At 35.0% G+C, this 15,275-nt stretch overlaps 1 protein-coding gene and 1 long non-coding RNA gene across 3 annotated transcripts in view; one reads left to right on the plus strand and one right to left on the minus strand.

The window, feature by feature from the left end:
- The window catches only part of LOC309865227, a 230,850-nt gene that overhangs the window by 17,332 nt on the left and 198,243 nt on the right, over positions 1-15,275 (minus strand). Inside the window, exon 6 of one of the 2 annotated variants that reach the window (XR_014311986.1) lies at positions 3,214-3,346. The exons of the other annotated variant lie outside the window; for it this stretch is intronic. This is a non-coding gene — a long non-coding RNA (uncharacterized lncRNA). Of the gene's footprint in view, positions 1-3,213; positions 3,347-15,275 lie in introns of those variants that run through there. 2 annotated transcript variants of the gene reach the window in all.
- The window catches only part of LOC309865225 (uncharacterized protein), a 112,509-nt gene that overhangs the window by 12,317 nt on the left and 84,917 nt on the right, over positions 1-15,275 (plus strand). The gene's annotated exons all lie outside the window — the stretch shown is intronic.

Below are 15,275 nucleotides of genomic sequence, written 5' to 3' on the forward strand. Positions count from 1 at the left end.
CATTATGTTATCATGCAGAGTATTTTGACTGCCCTAAAATCCTCTGTGCTCTGCCTACTCATCTCTCTATTCCCCAACCCCTGTCAACTGCTGACTTTTTTTTTTCATCTCCCTAGTTAGTAATTTACAGGATGTTGTATGGTTGGAATAATACAGTATGTAGTGTTTTCAGAGTGGCTTCTTTCACTTAGTAACAATGTGTTTTAAGTTTCCTCCATGTTTTCTCACGATTTTGTTTTGTTTTTAAGATTTTTTTGGTCAGAGAAAGCACAAGCAGGGGGACCAGCAGGCAGAGAGAGGGGCAGAAGCAGTCTCCCCTCTGAGCAGGGAGCCCGATGCAGAGCTAGATCCCAGGACCCTAGGATACCTGAGCTGAAGGCAGACGCTTATTCTACTGAGCCACCCAGGCATCCCTCTTCTCATGGTTTTAAAGCTTATTTCTTTTTAGAGCTGAATAATATTCTATTATATGGATATACCACAGTTTATTTAACCATTCATCTCCTTAAGGACATCTTGGTTGCTTCCAAGTTTATGCAATTATAAATAAAGCTGCTGTAAAGATCTGTGTACAGTTTTTGTGTGGACATAAGTTTTCAACTTTCTGGGTAAACACCAAAGAGGGTGTTTGCTGGATTGTATGGTATGAGTGTGTTTAATTTTGTAAGAAACTGCCAAATTGTCTCCCAAAGGGGTTGTGCCGGTTCATCCTCATCAGCAATGAATGAGAATTCTTATGGCTCCACATCCTCACAGCATTTAATGCTAGAATTCCTGATTTTGGCCGTTCTACTTGATGTGTAGTGGTTATCTCCTCGTTTTAATTAGCACTTCCCTGATAACGTATAATATGGAACATATTTTCATACACTTATTTGCTATCTGCATATCTTCCTTGGTGGCATGTCAGCTAAGATCTTTGACCCATTTTTTAAATTAGGTTGTTTGTTTTCTTATTTTGGAGTTTTATAAGTTCTTTGTATATTTTGAGAAACAGTTATCAGATGTGTCTTTTGCAAATAATTTCTCGCAGTCTGTGCCTTATCTTCTCATTCTCTTGGTATTATGTTGTGCAGTGTACATTTTCATTTTAATGAAGTCCAGTTTATCAATTATTGTTTTCATGGATCTTGCCTTTGATGTCATACCTAAATTACACCCAAGATCATCTAGATTTTCTTCTATGCTTTTATCTAGGAATTTTATAGTTTTGTTCTTTAAATTTATGTCAATAATCCATTTCAAGTTATCTTTTGTGAAGTGTGTGAGGCCTGTGTCTAGATTAATTTTTTTTTTTTGCACGTGGATGTCCAGTTGTTCCACATTTGTTGAAAAGACCATCTTTGAGCCATTGCCTAGCCTTTGTTTTTTTGTCAAACATCAGCTGACTCTGTTTCTGTGGGTCTATTTCTGGGCACTCTATTCTGTTCCATTGATCTCTTTGTCTGTTCTTTCATCAATATCACTCTATCTTGATTACTGTAGTTTTATAGTAAGTCTTGAAGTCAGGTAGTGTTAGTCCTCTAACCTGTTCTTTGATACTCTGTTGGCTTTTTTGGATCTTTTGCCTCTTCATGGAAACTTCAGAACCACTTTACTGATGGCTACCAAATAATTCTCTGAGATTTTGGTTATGATTGCACTGAATCTATAGGTCAGTTGGGAACTGACATCTTAACAATATGGAGTTCACAAACATGGACTATCTCTCCACTTAATTCTTTTTATTATTTCATTTTCATCAGAGTTTTGTAGTTTTCCTCATCTTGCACATATTTTGTTAGCATTATACCTAAGTATTTCATTTTGGGGAGGTGTAATGATTTCTATGGTTTCTGTCCCCTTTTCTTATTATATGAATTGACTGGAATTTTCAGTTACTTTTTGAACAGGAACAGTGAGAGCACAAATCTTTGGATTGTTCCTGATCTAAGGTGGAAAGCATTCAGTCTTTCATCATTATGTCTATCTTTTCTGTAGGGTTTTTATTTTTGCTTTTGAAAATGCACTTTATCAAGTTGTGGAATTTCCCCTATATTCCTAATTTTCTGGGAGTTTTTAATCATGAATAAATACTGAATTTTTGTCACATGCATTTTATGTACCAACTGATACCATTATGTGATTTTTATTCTTTAGACTGCTAATATGGTGTATTATATTACTGATTTTCAAATAGTAAACTAGCCTTGCATCCCAGAAATAAACCTTGCTTTGTCATGACATACATGACATACAAACATTACAAAATGTTAAAATGTCAGTTCACCAAAAAGACCTAGCAATCTTAAATGTATATGCACCAAAGAACAGAGCAGCCAAATAGGGGGAACAAAAACTGATCAAACTGAAAAGAGAAATAAGTCCACTGTTACAGCTGAGGATTTCAACATCCTTCTCTCAATAATTGAGAGAAAATCAGCAAAGATATAGAAGAACTCAACACTACCATCAACCCACAGGCTTGAACTGATATTCATAGAAAACTGCCCGAATACCAGCAAAATACACATTCTTCTCAAAGATCCATGGAACTTTGATGACATAGATGATACCCTCGGCAGCAACACAAACTACAACACACTTAAAATAAGTGACATTAATACAAAGTGTGGTCTTGGACCACACTGGAATCAAACTTCATACCAACAGGAAAAAGATAACAGGAAAACCTCTAATCATTTGGAAACTAAACAACACATTTGTTACCATGGGCCAAAGAGAAAGTCTCAAGGAAAATTAAAAAAAAAAAAAAAATATATATATATATATATATAATTGAGTGAAAATTAAAATACTGTATATCAAAATTTGTGGATCACAGCTAATGCAGTTCTAAGGGGGAAATTTATATCACTAAATGTTTATATTAGGAGAGAGAAGATATTTCAAATCAATAATCTACACACAGAAGTTTGATAACTTAGAATAAGTAGACCAAATCTTCAAAAAGCACAAGCTATTACAACTCACCCAATAAGAAATAGATCATGAAAATAATTGCAATAACACTAGAACCACTAAAGGGATTGAATTCATAATTTTGAAACTAATTATACAAATATTTAAAGAAAAATTAATATCTATTATATATACAATATTAAAAAAAAAGAATAGGAGCAAACATTTCCCAGTTAGTTTTATGAACCTAATATTACCCTGATACAAAAATAAGACATAAGTAGTATAAAAATTAAAAGTACAGACTAATAACCGTCATTAATATAAAGTAAAAATCCTTAACAGAATATTAGCAATATGTATCTGGTAATTTTATAGCTTCTTCTCACACCACTGTGGCAGGTGAAGCGTGGTTTTTAGTTTTTGTTTCCACCTCTGTTGATTCCTGAAAAGAGAAGGGGCTCCTTATTAGTGCTTGATGTTGGTGAAAATTCAGACACCCCCCCCAATAAGCATCCTCTGATACCATCCTACTGATAGAGAAAGGAGTACATCCTATTGCTCTGCACGTAACTCCAGAGAATGGGAAGATGGCTTCGTTACTGCTGGATGATGGTGAAAATCCTGATGCTACACTAGAGTTTCTCTGACCTTGCCCCAATGTTGAGGGGCATTCCTCATAGCCTGATTATGGTGGAAGTCTAGAATCTCCTGTTAGCCTTCGCTGGCATGGATGAGGGTGGGGCCAAATTTTTCTTCCCTGTGGTATTTAGCTAAAGTAGAGCAGTTATTGTCCAAAATAACTGCTTTTCTTTCTTGCTAGACCATCCTAATCCTGGTTCTTTAGCTAAGGAGAACAGGCTTTTGTTGGGGATTTTTGGGTCCATATCCATTTGTGTTTCTGAGTTACCATGGGATATATGAGGCAAAAATAAAATACAGGGAATTCATCCCTGTCATTTCTTGGGTCCTGAGTTCCTAGTCAGTCTTCCTTCTTCTCTCATCTTTCAGTCTTCCTATGTTTGTTTTGTATATCTTCCTATATTCAGTTTTGTTTGTTTGTTTGTTTTTTAAGGAAGGTAACCTGGAAATAGAACAGTTGGAAGCTGGCACAGCTTGACTGCCCCTGTATACCTCTATTTTTTTAAAGATTTTATTTATTCATTTAAGAGAGAAAGAGAGTGCATGAGCATGAGCAGGAGCTGAGGGCAATGGGAGGGAGAAGGAGAAGCAGGCTCCCTGCTAAGCAGGGAGTCCAACATGGGGCTCAATCCCAGGATTTTTAGTTGTCCATGGTGGGACAAATAAGGAAAAGTATGTCTACTCCATCTTCTCCTCTCACTGACAATTTTAAACGAACTCCTACCTCTCTCTATAAGCATTTGCATTTCAAAGACATAGCTTGAAATCAGCTCCATTGACTGTATTACTTCAGTATAAAATGATCCCTCTCTATATATGCTTGGATATAAAAAATGTGAATCATCTTAATTGCAATCAAGTTTAGCCTGTTGTCTTTGGAAGAATTCTACTGGATCAGCGATTCATAATCATAGACAAGCCCCAAACCATGAATATATAGCATCTTCTGATCTAATGATAATATGACAAATTCAGCCAGTATGTAACAGATGTACAATATTAGCTGGACTTTCAGTAAATGATTTGCAGGAGGAAATAAATTAAAAACAGAAAGGATTTCACTCATGAAATTTACAATAGAACAAATAGTAGGTGGGGGAAATGCAACTTCTAAAACCAACCACAACAGCAGCCTTTGGGAAAGATTTTCTGCCATGTCACAAGTTCTCCAGTTCACTGGGGGGAAGCAAAATTTCTAGTGTTTTGGGGGGTACTACTTTGACATATGTATCACTAATGTCATTATATAAATTTAGACCAATATTAATATAAGAAAATATTCCTTTATTCAATATCAAACACCAATTCTGAGTACAATAAGCAACAAACCAATAGTCCTAGACCCATTTACACAATTTTTTTTTCTTTTAAGAATACTTTTTTCTAACTCTATAATAATTTTATTACAGCACAACATAGACTTTTAAGAAATATATCTGAAGGAATACTTGAAATTAAAGAAATTCTATCCTCTTAAATTTTGAGAAAGCAATTACTATTTTAAGAAAAGAATAGCTTAATTCTTCACAAATACCTAAATGACTTTGTAGCAAGCTACAAAACTGAAAAAGCCATGATAAATGAACTGTTGTTTGATCTGAATCTGAGGGTCAATTATCAACCTGAACTAGGCCTGTATCTTTAGTGTTATGCTTTGGAATGACAATGTGGTCATGACAGAAGAAAGGTAGGAAGGAAGAAAGGGAAGAGTAAGGAAGGAGAGGGCAAGTGTGGGATGACAAAAGGGCAAAAGGAAGGACAGACGGAAGGAAGAGGGAGGGAGGGGTAAAATTGAGAAGAAGGGAAAAAGAAAAAGAAGGTTCAAATATTTCAAATAACTAGGACTTGTGGGGGGAAACTATTATTTTTCATGCATATACCCCATTGGTTCTAACTTAAACAAGGAAAATACATAAAAAGCACTGGATTTTTTTTTTTCTTGCCTTCCCAAGCTTCATGCCATCTGTCTGCTAATAGTGCCCCAGTTTTACTATGGAAATCTATGCTCCCTAAGGGATGTGGTAAGCCCTTTACCCAGCCAGGTCAATCAGTATGTATAATACAAAATGTTAAGAACTTTAATAAGACCCAATAAAGCAATAAAGTATTTGTCTCTACCTAAAATTTTGTTCCTTAGCCTCATTCAGCTAAAATACAGAGTTTATCTATAATTATTTTGAATAAAACCCATTTGAACATCTAGCTTGAGTGATAACCATAGTTTTGTAGAACGCCTTCTAGTATTCACTTTAAAATGCCCATGTTTCCATATGGATTTCATATCCATAAAAATGTTTACTGATTGAAAAATGACTTTCTCATTGAAAAAATTCAACCAGACTGGTCAGGACAAATGTGCTCTTAAAATGGATAAGGTGATTTGTCTGCCTTAAATGGCAAGCTACTATCATAACTCTCTAGTGGTTAATTTAAATAGGTAGGCTGCTCATGAGACTTGCATATAATTTTCACTATGATGCAGGGGAATGTTTGTGGTCTCCGGTAAGCTATTTTATAACATTTTTCAAAAAAACTACTAGGAAATCATATCCGCAGAAGGTAGTACTTGAAGGTACTGGAAGGCATCAGCCTTCGATTACAGGGAAAAGTATTTCTGTTCAAATACAGTAAAGAATAGAAAACTATGTAACTTCTAATGGGTTGAAGGCACGTTCTACAGTTCATACTGAAAACTAGGTTATGTCAGGTGAAAATCAGAGCTAGGGTATACATTAGAGTTAAACATTCTGGAAATTGTCATGGTTTCCTTTTATTTTAGAGCTAAGCTGACTGAGTATGATGATGTAAAACGTTAGATTGAGAGAAAATATACATGGTAAATAATTTCACATGAGGTATTTATTATGATTAATACCTACTAGAGCCTGAGGATTTAAATCAATATCTAAGAGTTAAAGAAACGGGCCTTTGCATGAGACAACCTAACACACAGAAACCCATAAAAGCGATTGTTCTTAACCCACATTTGCTTTCGTTGTTCTGTCAGTACTACATATTGGTGTCTATTCTCGTATTAAGCAGCAATCACCTTAAACCTTGCCAGATCCAGCCATTTTGGGGTCATCAAGGCAAACGTTTGCATCTGTAATGTCACTTCATAGTGAAAAATGTGATTTGTGACATCTGTCAGTATGAATATATTTATAAACAGCTATCTGATTCCTTATATAATGTAAGTAGAATAGAAAATACATTTTTTAATGTATCACCAGAATAATGCATGAATGAAATACAGTCACAGGATAACAGTATTTTTGGACCATAAATATTCCAGTATAAAGCCCTTATGACTAGATGGTAGAGAAGAGAATCAAAACTCTGGCTCTTGGAAACATATTCTGCCTTAACACACTACCCCTTCCAAATCAATCAATCAATCAATCAATCAATAATAGAGAAATAAAAATAAAAAAAAAATACCTATACACATTAAGTTTAGAAAAGTGACAGTTTTTAAAAACTCCATACTCTCTAAACAAAAAGATAAAGACTATTAAGAGTTCGAGGATGCATTTTTATCTGATTTATTTTTTTCTATTCTAACTTTAAAAGAAGTCATAGCTGTATTAATGTAGCATCATATAATTTCAATGTAGCATCATATAATTTTAGAGCTTACTTTTCCACTTAATTTTATAATAAACACAAACCATAGTTTCAAACTCTTGTAAATATGCCTGGGTGGTGTTTCATTGAATTGGATGTTCCATAGTTTAAAAAATGATTTCTATTTTTGGTCTCATTTTGGAGTGAAGTCCTTCAGATTTAAATACTTTGCACTGATGCCTGAAAATAAAATCATTTTGTCTTGCATTTTTGTGACTTTAGGAGCACAGTGTTCATTCTATACTCAATCTTTTTCAAGAAGAATCTTAAGAAGTAAATCTCAATGGCAAAGTGTGAACAAGCAAAAGATCTGCCAATAATGGGAAAAGAGCTATCCCTATGATGTTGTAATTCTCAGAGCCAAGGAATAAGTCTTGAATATTTTGGGATTGGTTTGTCCAAATATCTGATGTGAAGAAGTCTTCAGGTTCACATTTTTCCTGAATTAGCAAGTCTTTGACTCTTTATCCTTATATAGAAATGGCTGGACTGGTCACATTTTAAAAAGAAGTGAAGAAAAAATTTTTAGGCCAAATCAAATTTTATGTTTCTGTTTCTCCCAAATTATTTTCAGATGCAAGAAAAAGCAAACCACACAGAAGAACTGCACACTGCAATGAAGTTGGAATGCAAGTCTTCATCAGAAGGGGGGGAACAAACTTTGGATAATCCAACCACAAAATATGTGAACCACAAACAAGTGTAAACACACAGGTAGACACAACACACACACACACACACACACACACACACACACACTAACACAGGTCAGCCCTTTCCCCAGGAATTTTCATCAATGTAGTTTTTTTTTTTAAAACTTATTAACATTCCAGTATAAAAAAAGTATAAAAATATATATAAGGTATATAAAAATTTCATGTCTGTTTCCATGCTTAAATGCTTGGCTTTACAAATATTGCAAACATAAAACAAAAACCTAAAAATAAAAAAATGCAATCCATGAAATTCAGTTTCTAATGATCAGGCCATACACAGCTGATTAAAATAAAAAAATAAGTTACTGTGCTTCAAATCTGCCTCTAGGACAGAGGCCCCAAATCTTTCCCTAAAATACAGGCATTTTTACCACAAATTGTCTTTTTTTTACCCTATCATTTAGGTTCCTTTATGTAGAGGACAAAAATTTCTTCAAAATATAGTTAAAGATACTCATCAGGCTGCCTTTTTCTTGGGTACAAACAAGTTAAAACTAGGCAATTAAAGCATATTGGTCTGATATCAATTGTAGCATATTTTTAAAAGTATCTAGTCATGCATAAATGATAGATTTTTAGCAATATTTTGATGTTTTAACTTTCTCAGATAATTAAGATTTTTCACTAGGCTATGAAATCTTTTTTAGGCATCTTTATAGTAAAATGAGAAAGTTTTTATGACATCCAAATCTTTTGGGGAAATAGTAATGTCTTACATTTTTTGACTTTGTAGTTATTTTTCAAGGATCTTATGCTGTAAGATTATACGATTGATTCCATTCATTTATTCTTTATTCCTTCATTGTCTCATATATATCAGGTATGGGATTAAGTTTCAGGGATTTCTTTTTTTTTTTTTTTAAGATTTTATTTATTTGACAGAGAGAGAGATCACAAGTAGGCAGAGAAGCAGCAGAGAGAGAGAGGGAAGCAGGCTCCCTGCTCAGCAGAAAGCCTGATGTGGGGCTCGATCCCAGGACCCTGAGATCATGACCTGAGCCGAAGGCAGAGGCTTAATCTGCTGAGCCACCTAGGTGCCCAAGTTTCAGGGATTTCTGCATGCATCACATAACACATATCCATAAAAGGCTTTCATCTGTCTCCAGGTAAGCAGGTAATTTAAAATGTGATTAGGCAGTTTTATTTTTGAACATATGGTAGGATAGTCGTTCAGAAAGATTCTCCCAGAAAACAATACCTACAAATATGAATAAGTTTTTGTAAAATGATATATTTCTGTATTACTGGTCTGAACTGATGAAAAAGACAAGGAAATCTTATTGGGCAGATAGCAGGAAGGTATGAATACGAAGAAGCAAGCAAGTTCCAAAATCATTGTTTGTCCTGAGAGCATGTGCCAGAGCTGGTGGTCCACAGCTGCATGGGCTACATAGAGACAAAGCCTGGAGTCTATGCAAGGAAAGATACAAGAACAACAGCAGCAACAACAAAAAAATCCAACACAAAAGCCTCCAAATGGTGACATCTCAGTGAATGAACTGAGAAAGAACATTCTAAGAAGGAGATTGAAGCCAATCAAGCAACTGTGAGTGGGCATCATCAAAATAATCAGACTCAAAATATTGTAGGTTTTGAAAAGGTACGTACAGACCCTGAAGTGAACATCAGTCACATGTTTTGAGAAGCAAGATATCAAGATTACCAAGAGGACAAGAAATTGTTCAAAAATCACCAGATACCTGTAAAAAAAGAACCAAATGATGAATTGGGAAAGGCTTTAAACAGAATATAGTACAGAGACAAAGAAATTAAAATATATAAAATATAGGGTTAATCAAAACAGAAGATCAAGAAGGTAACTGAAGTTTTGGATGGAGAAAGAGTAGAGAGAGATAAAGAATGTAAGGAAACCGTCGAAGTGTTAATGAGTTAGACTTTTCTAATATTACAAAGGAGATCAACTTTTAGGGGAGTCCAAGTGTAAAAAGCCAATCCAGGTATATTGTCAAACATCACATAAAAGATGAAAAGATCTTAAAATAGAAACAAGATAAAGTAACCCCAAACAAATAAAAATTAAACCAAAGCAGACCTCTCAGTAATAATACTGGAAGCCAAAATAATATCTTTAGAGCTCTGGAAGTAAACTCAGAGAGAAATGAAGAAGCATCAGCTTAGAATTTTATACTCAGTAAAACTATCTTTTGGGACTAAAGATAAAATGAAATGAAAACTTTTTTTTTTTTTTAATTTCAAGGAAAACCTACTTGAATATAAAATACTGGAATTTGAGACATAATCCAAATTATAAAAATAATCTCTTACATTTTGTACTGCTTTGTAATTTACAACATTCTTTCACATTTCTTTTCTTGCTTGAGCCATAGCAATGTGGTGATGCTCTTGCCCCCAATAAGAAGCTGTGTTTTTCCAAAATTTGAAAAACAAGTTTTATTAATTAACTTTAAAATGACAAAAAAATATGTGATCAATCTAGTTGACTTGGAAAACACTGAAAGGGGGAGAAATAAAAATCATCCAATATCTCATTCCTCAAAGATAACCACTGTCAGTTAATATTTTGCTCCAAAACCTTCCTATAATTTTTCACAAAGATGTCTTTTTATGTGTTCTTTTCCCTTTAAAATAGATCATAAGCATATTACTATGCCAATTGTTTTTATTCTATTATGTTATTATTTTTTTAATGATAGCCTTTATCATGTGAATCTTGCTTAATCATTAAAACACTATTTAGCTACTGTGGTAGGCTGGATTATTAAACAGCAAATGTTTGCTTCCCTCCCCTCCTACAGAAGATGCTTTTCTAACACTTGTCGATTTCAAGCTTAGCCATGAAACTTATTTTGGCCAATGGAAGTTAATGAATTTTGTGCAGAAATGATAATTGTCCTTGTCCAAATTGGTTTGGGTCTAATGTTTTGATGACTCACTGTAGATAGCTCCTGGTCCTTTCTATTTGGGACTTCCAAAAAATAAGCACATCTGGAACAAATCTGAACCCAAACTGGACCAAGTACTGTCACCACAGAGCAGCCCAGTCAAGCCTGGTCTAAATAAGCCAATCACAGTTGATCTGCAGACATGTAAGCATTAGAATAACGGCTCGCTATTGCATATAACAAACTGTGGAGATGCTTTTTTGCATGCATTATTGTGTCAACATCTGATGAATACAACTGGAATTGAACACTGAGGTTGTTTTCCAGTTTTGCTTTTATAAATAGTGCTTCAATAAGCACGTCACTACAGCTTTCTAAAAAAGTGTAATTATTTCCCTTTCACTGAGGAAGAATCTAGGATTTGGTTTAAGTGTGTACCAGTAGTACACAGCTATTAAGGGCCAAAATATATGAATCTGCGTCTGTCTGATGCGAAAGCCCATGTTCTTTATAAGATACTACATTGCCAGTCACTGAAATATGTTCACCCTTTGGGATAAATGCATATTAAAACAAGTCTGGAGTTTTATAATAGCACAGAAATGTTTTGACTGACAATGTAAGTATTAACTGATTTTAGTCTCATTTTCATTTAAAATTAAATTTTGCACTGAATTCTTGTTACATGAAACACTAGAGTCTCTATATCTGTCATTTTAGGCAACTTTAGTTTGTACAATATGTCTTTTTTTTCTGAAACCAGACACTGAATCAGACAACAATTTATAATGGAAGTTGTAGGTTCAATATGAGAATAAGTGCCTTACTAAAACTTTCATTTCTTAATTCTCCTCTTTAAAATAGGCAATGTTTTCTTACTATTGAGGTTTTACTCATGTTTTCATAAACACACACAGTGAAATAATACTTGAGAGAATGTGATGGTACTTTTAATTAGAAGTCAGTAATATTCACATTGTTCATGTGGCACAAGGATCATAAGGGAGTAATATACATCCTATGAATAAGCAGACAGACAAATCAGTAAATGCCAAAAGAAGCCCACATTCCACTTACGTTTGTTAAGTTAAACATGTTTGATCTTTACGTGGTCCATTTAGAATTAAGGGTATGTCTGTAAGTCAAGAGAATACCATTTTTTTTTTCAACAAACATCTAACTTGACATCATAGCCCGAAAAGTAAAATGAATTTAAGTGGAATAATTCCAAAAGGCCAAAACCGTTTTCCTCATAAGCCTTCGCTATGGGAGATATAGATTTTTTTTTAACTTGGAGGTCAAGCGATATTACTGTCAAAGGGAGAGATTATGTGGGATCAATTTGCAAATGCAACCATTTCTGTATATGGCCCTGTTGTTACATGACTACAGATATGTACGTAATATTTTGATTGGCTGGATTCAGTCACAAAAAGAGAAGTCAAGTTAACTCAGTGAAAAATGCAGATCAGCTCTGTCTTTCACAAGCAAAATTGCTTAAAATAAAAGCTAACAGGTCATTTCTAAAATATAACATTTGTTGAAGTGCACACCCAATATCTTTGAGCATGTACCCAAAAGATGATGACACAAGAAGGAATGGAATGGAAAATGAGAGACATAAATACATAGTCCTGAAAGCTAGCAGAGGACGAGGTCATTGTCAAGTTAAATCTTTTAGAGAAACTTCATCATATCTTTCAGTCATCTTAAAGGAGAATTACAGAGCGTAGAGATACTGGGTAGAGATAGCAGTACAAAAGCAGATTAAGAGTATGATGGAAGGATATAAATCTGGTTTCGACGCATCCTGTAGAATCTTAAGAGTAATAAGAGCTAATAAGAGAAAAGTAGATTGAATGTCCATGAAGGATTATTTTATGTATATCTATATCTGAGTATGAATATATATGTGTATGTATATCTCTCTGTATCTATACCTACATCCAATGAGCTGGAAGTTATCTTCCCATATAATCCTTAAAATATTATCATCATGAAGGCTTATGCATGCAGATTTAAGAATTTTCTGAATTTCTTTCTTTCCAGAGTAACATTGCACCCATGCCTTATGCATACCAATACTATGACAGGGAATTAACTGGCACCAAAGAAACAATGAAACAAGATGTCTTAGCATTCAGACTCCTCAAGAAAACATTTTCCTTTAGAGTTCCATTCAACAGAAGCTCCTCCATATTAGCTTTATTCACTCTAATGTGTTAGAAATATGTGGGGCCAGTATGGGGCTTGCAGATGTATCCAACTCCTCTTCAAGAAAACTCATGCTGAAGGATGTAGTCCTGGGTGATGATCAACTATTTCTCAGGCCTTAGAAACTGCTTAAAAACCATTGTTTACTCACTGAACATCCAAGACCCTGCATGTCTGTGGCATTTCTATTCACCCCAGGGATTCTCAGATCTTCTTGGTCCATGAATTGTCCATAAAATGATGTCATAATGAATGCATTGAGGAAGCACTGTCAGATGGTGCTCACAAAGATAGGATAAAATCACAGGACTGTCAAAGGCTTCCCTGCATTCCCAGAATCAGACTTGGATAGTCTGTATCAGCCAGATGTGAACTTAATCCACTACAGTCAGCTAACTTTGGGATGACTCTACTCCCACATTGCTGACCATAATTATTTCCTGCTGTAGGAACATTACTCTCACTGCATGTGAATCTTTTGTTAGTTTTCCTATATTGGCTACCATGTCAGGTTTTTTTTTCAAAGTATGAAATCTATAAAACCTCTATAAATGTAAAATGTTAATTAGCATCCCCAAATTCTTGCTCTGTGATGTTTATCTAGAGAAAGACTTCTCTTTCACGATTTATAAAATATTACTTAAGGTCTCTGTTATAGGCCTAAGAAACTGATTCCCATGGACAATCTAATTTAGCTACAAACCACATGACTAACCACATCCTACTTCATTTAGCACATACATGGAGGGCAAGAAAAGGTCCACTCCAAACAACAATAAACACATGGTGCTCACCTCCAAAGTCTTCCATCCTTTTTGAATACTGCTTTCATTCCTCCTTTCTCAACAACAGAATGGTATAGGAGTATATAATAAACACAGGTTTCCTCAAAAAGAAGAAATTTTTTAACCTGTCAAGAAATTTACACTATGGGAAAAAATAGTTTTTGACATTTGAGTTCAACCTAAAAATTCGTTAAAGTTTCACGTCCCTGAAGGACCTTGGTGCACCCTGTTATACATCAGGTCAAAGTAAGACCTGATGCTATCTGCGTGTCTTATGGCTAGTGGCTGAATCAGCCATTTAAGGCTGAAATGAATTCTTCTGTGCTATCTCTTATTTGAGAACAGTGGCCCACACACTTCTCCTCTAGGTGACACAGCAAGCAACAGCCATGTATGTGCTCCATATGTAAGCATGTGTAGATTTTCACATCACCCACAAACTTTCAGAACCTAAATATAGTGAAAGACTTTCAATTTCATTGCTAACACAAAATGTGCTTTATATGTGGGAATTGTTCAATGTCTAGTTCAATTCAGAATCCCCACAGTTGTTAAGGACCCACCAGCAGCAGTCTCTCTCACTTAGTTGTCAGAAGCACTGAGGTGAAAGAGCTGGTCTTATTGCCACACTCCATTCCATTTGTTTAATCTCTACTGAAAAATCTGTGTGTGGGATGGAGAAGTGAGAAGACACAGGAGATATGTTAGAATCCCGCTTGGTCTGATAATGGTATAATGCAGATAAAAGTTTATTAGAAACAATAAAGACTGAGGGAAATTGGAGCAGTGATCCAGCTTGAGTTGAAGAGTTCCACATCTGGCTTCTCAGCCAGTTTCTCTTAAGTCTGGGACATCACAAGTGCCAGTGAGAAGCTGAGAAGATCTGTTAGTTGTACATATAAATGTGTCACTAATCAGAAAGGTAAGAAATGGTTGATAAGGGCTTTCGGACTCTGGATATTATTTTGGCCTGAACATAATTTGTACTTTCTCCCTCTCTGTCTCTCTCCCCGAACCTGTTCTCCCTTGATCACTTCAGATCTAAAGATTCATTACATTTATGATTTTTGATGAATTAGTGCTACTCTGGGATTAAATGATGGGGACTGGATTTTCAAACTACTTCTTTGTCTGTAGCAGACCCCTGTAAAAAAGCTGATTGGAGAATATCAATGCACGAGACCCCTGTTCCAGTCACCTAATCCTGTGAAGTACAAAGCAGCTTTTCCATACCCTTTAATGACACCACAGAGTAGATTCTTGGAGACGTATGTACTCTGAGAGGCCACAACAAAACTTCTGGCTTCAACTGCACAATTATGCATGCTTCTTCCCAGTGGCCTTGCCCCAACATAGGAAACAGATGCTGGTGAACTTAATGTTAGCTTAAATTTTATAATTTCAGTACAGGGCCTGACTACCCAAATTTATGGGTAAAGCCCATAAGTCTATGGTAAAAGCCCAACTGATTATCATAGCCACACGTATTTGTGTGTGTGAGTGTGTGTGTGTGTGTGTGTGTGTGT

This window comes from Mustela nivalis (genome assembly GCF_964662115.1).
Source record: "Mustela nivalis genome assembly, chromosome: 5".
NCBI classification, from domain to species: domain Eukaryota; kingdom Metazoa; phylum Chordata; class Mammalia; order Carnivora; family Mustelidae; genus Mustela; species Mustela nivalis.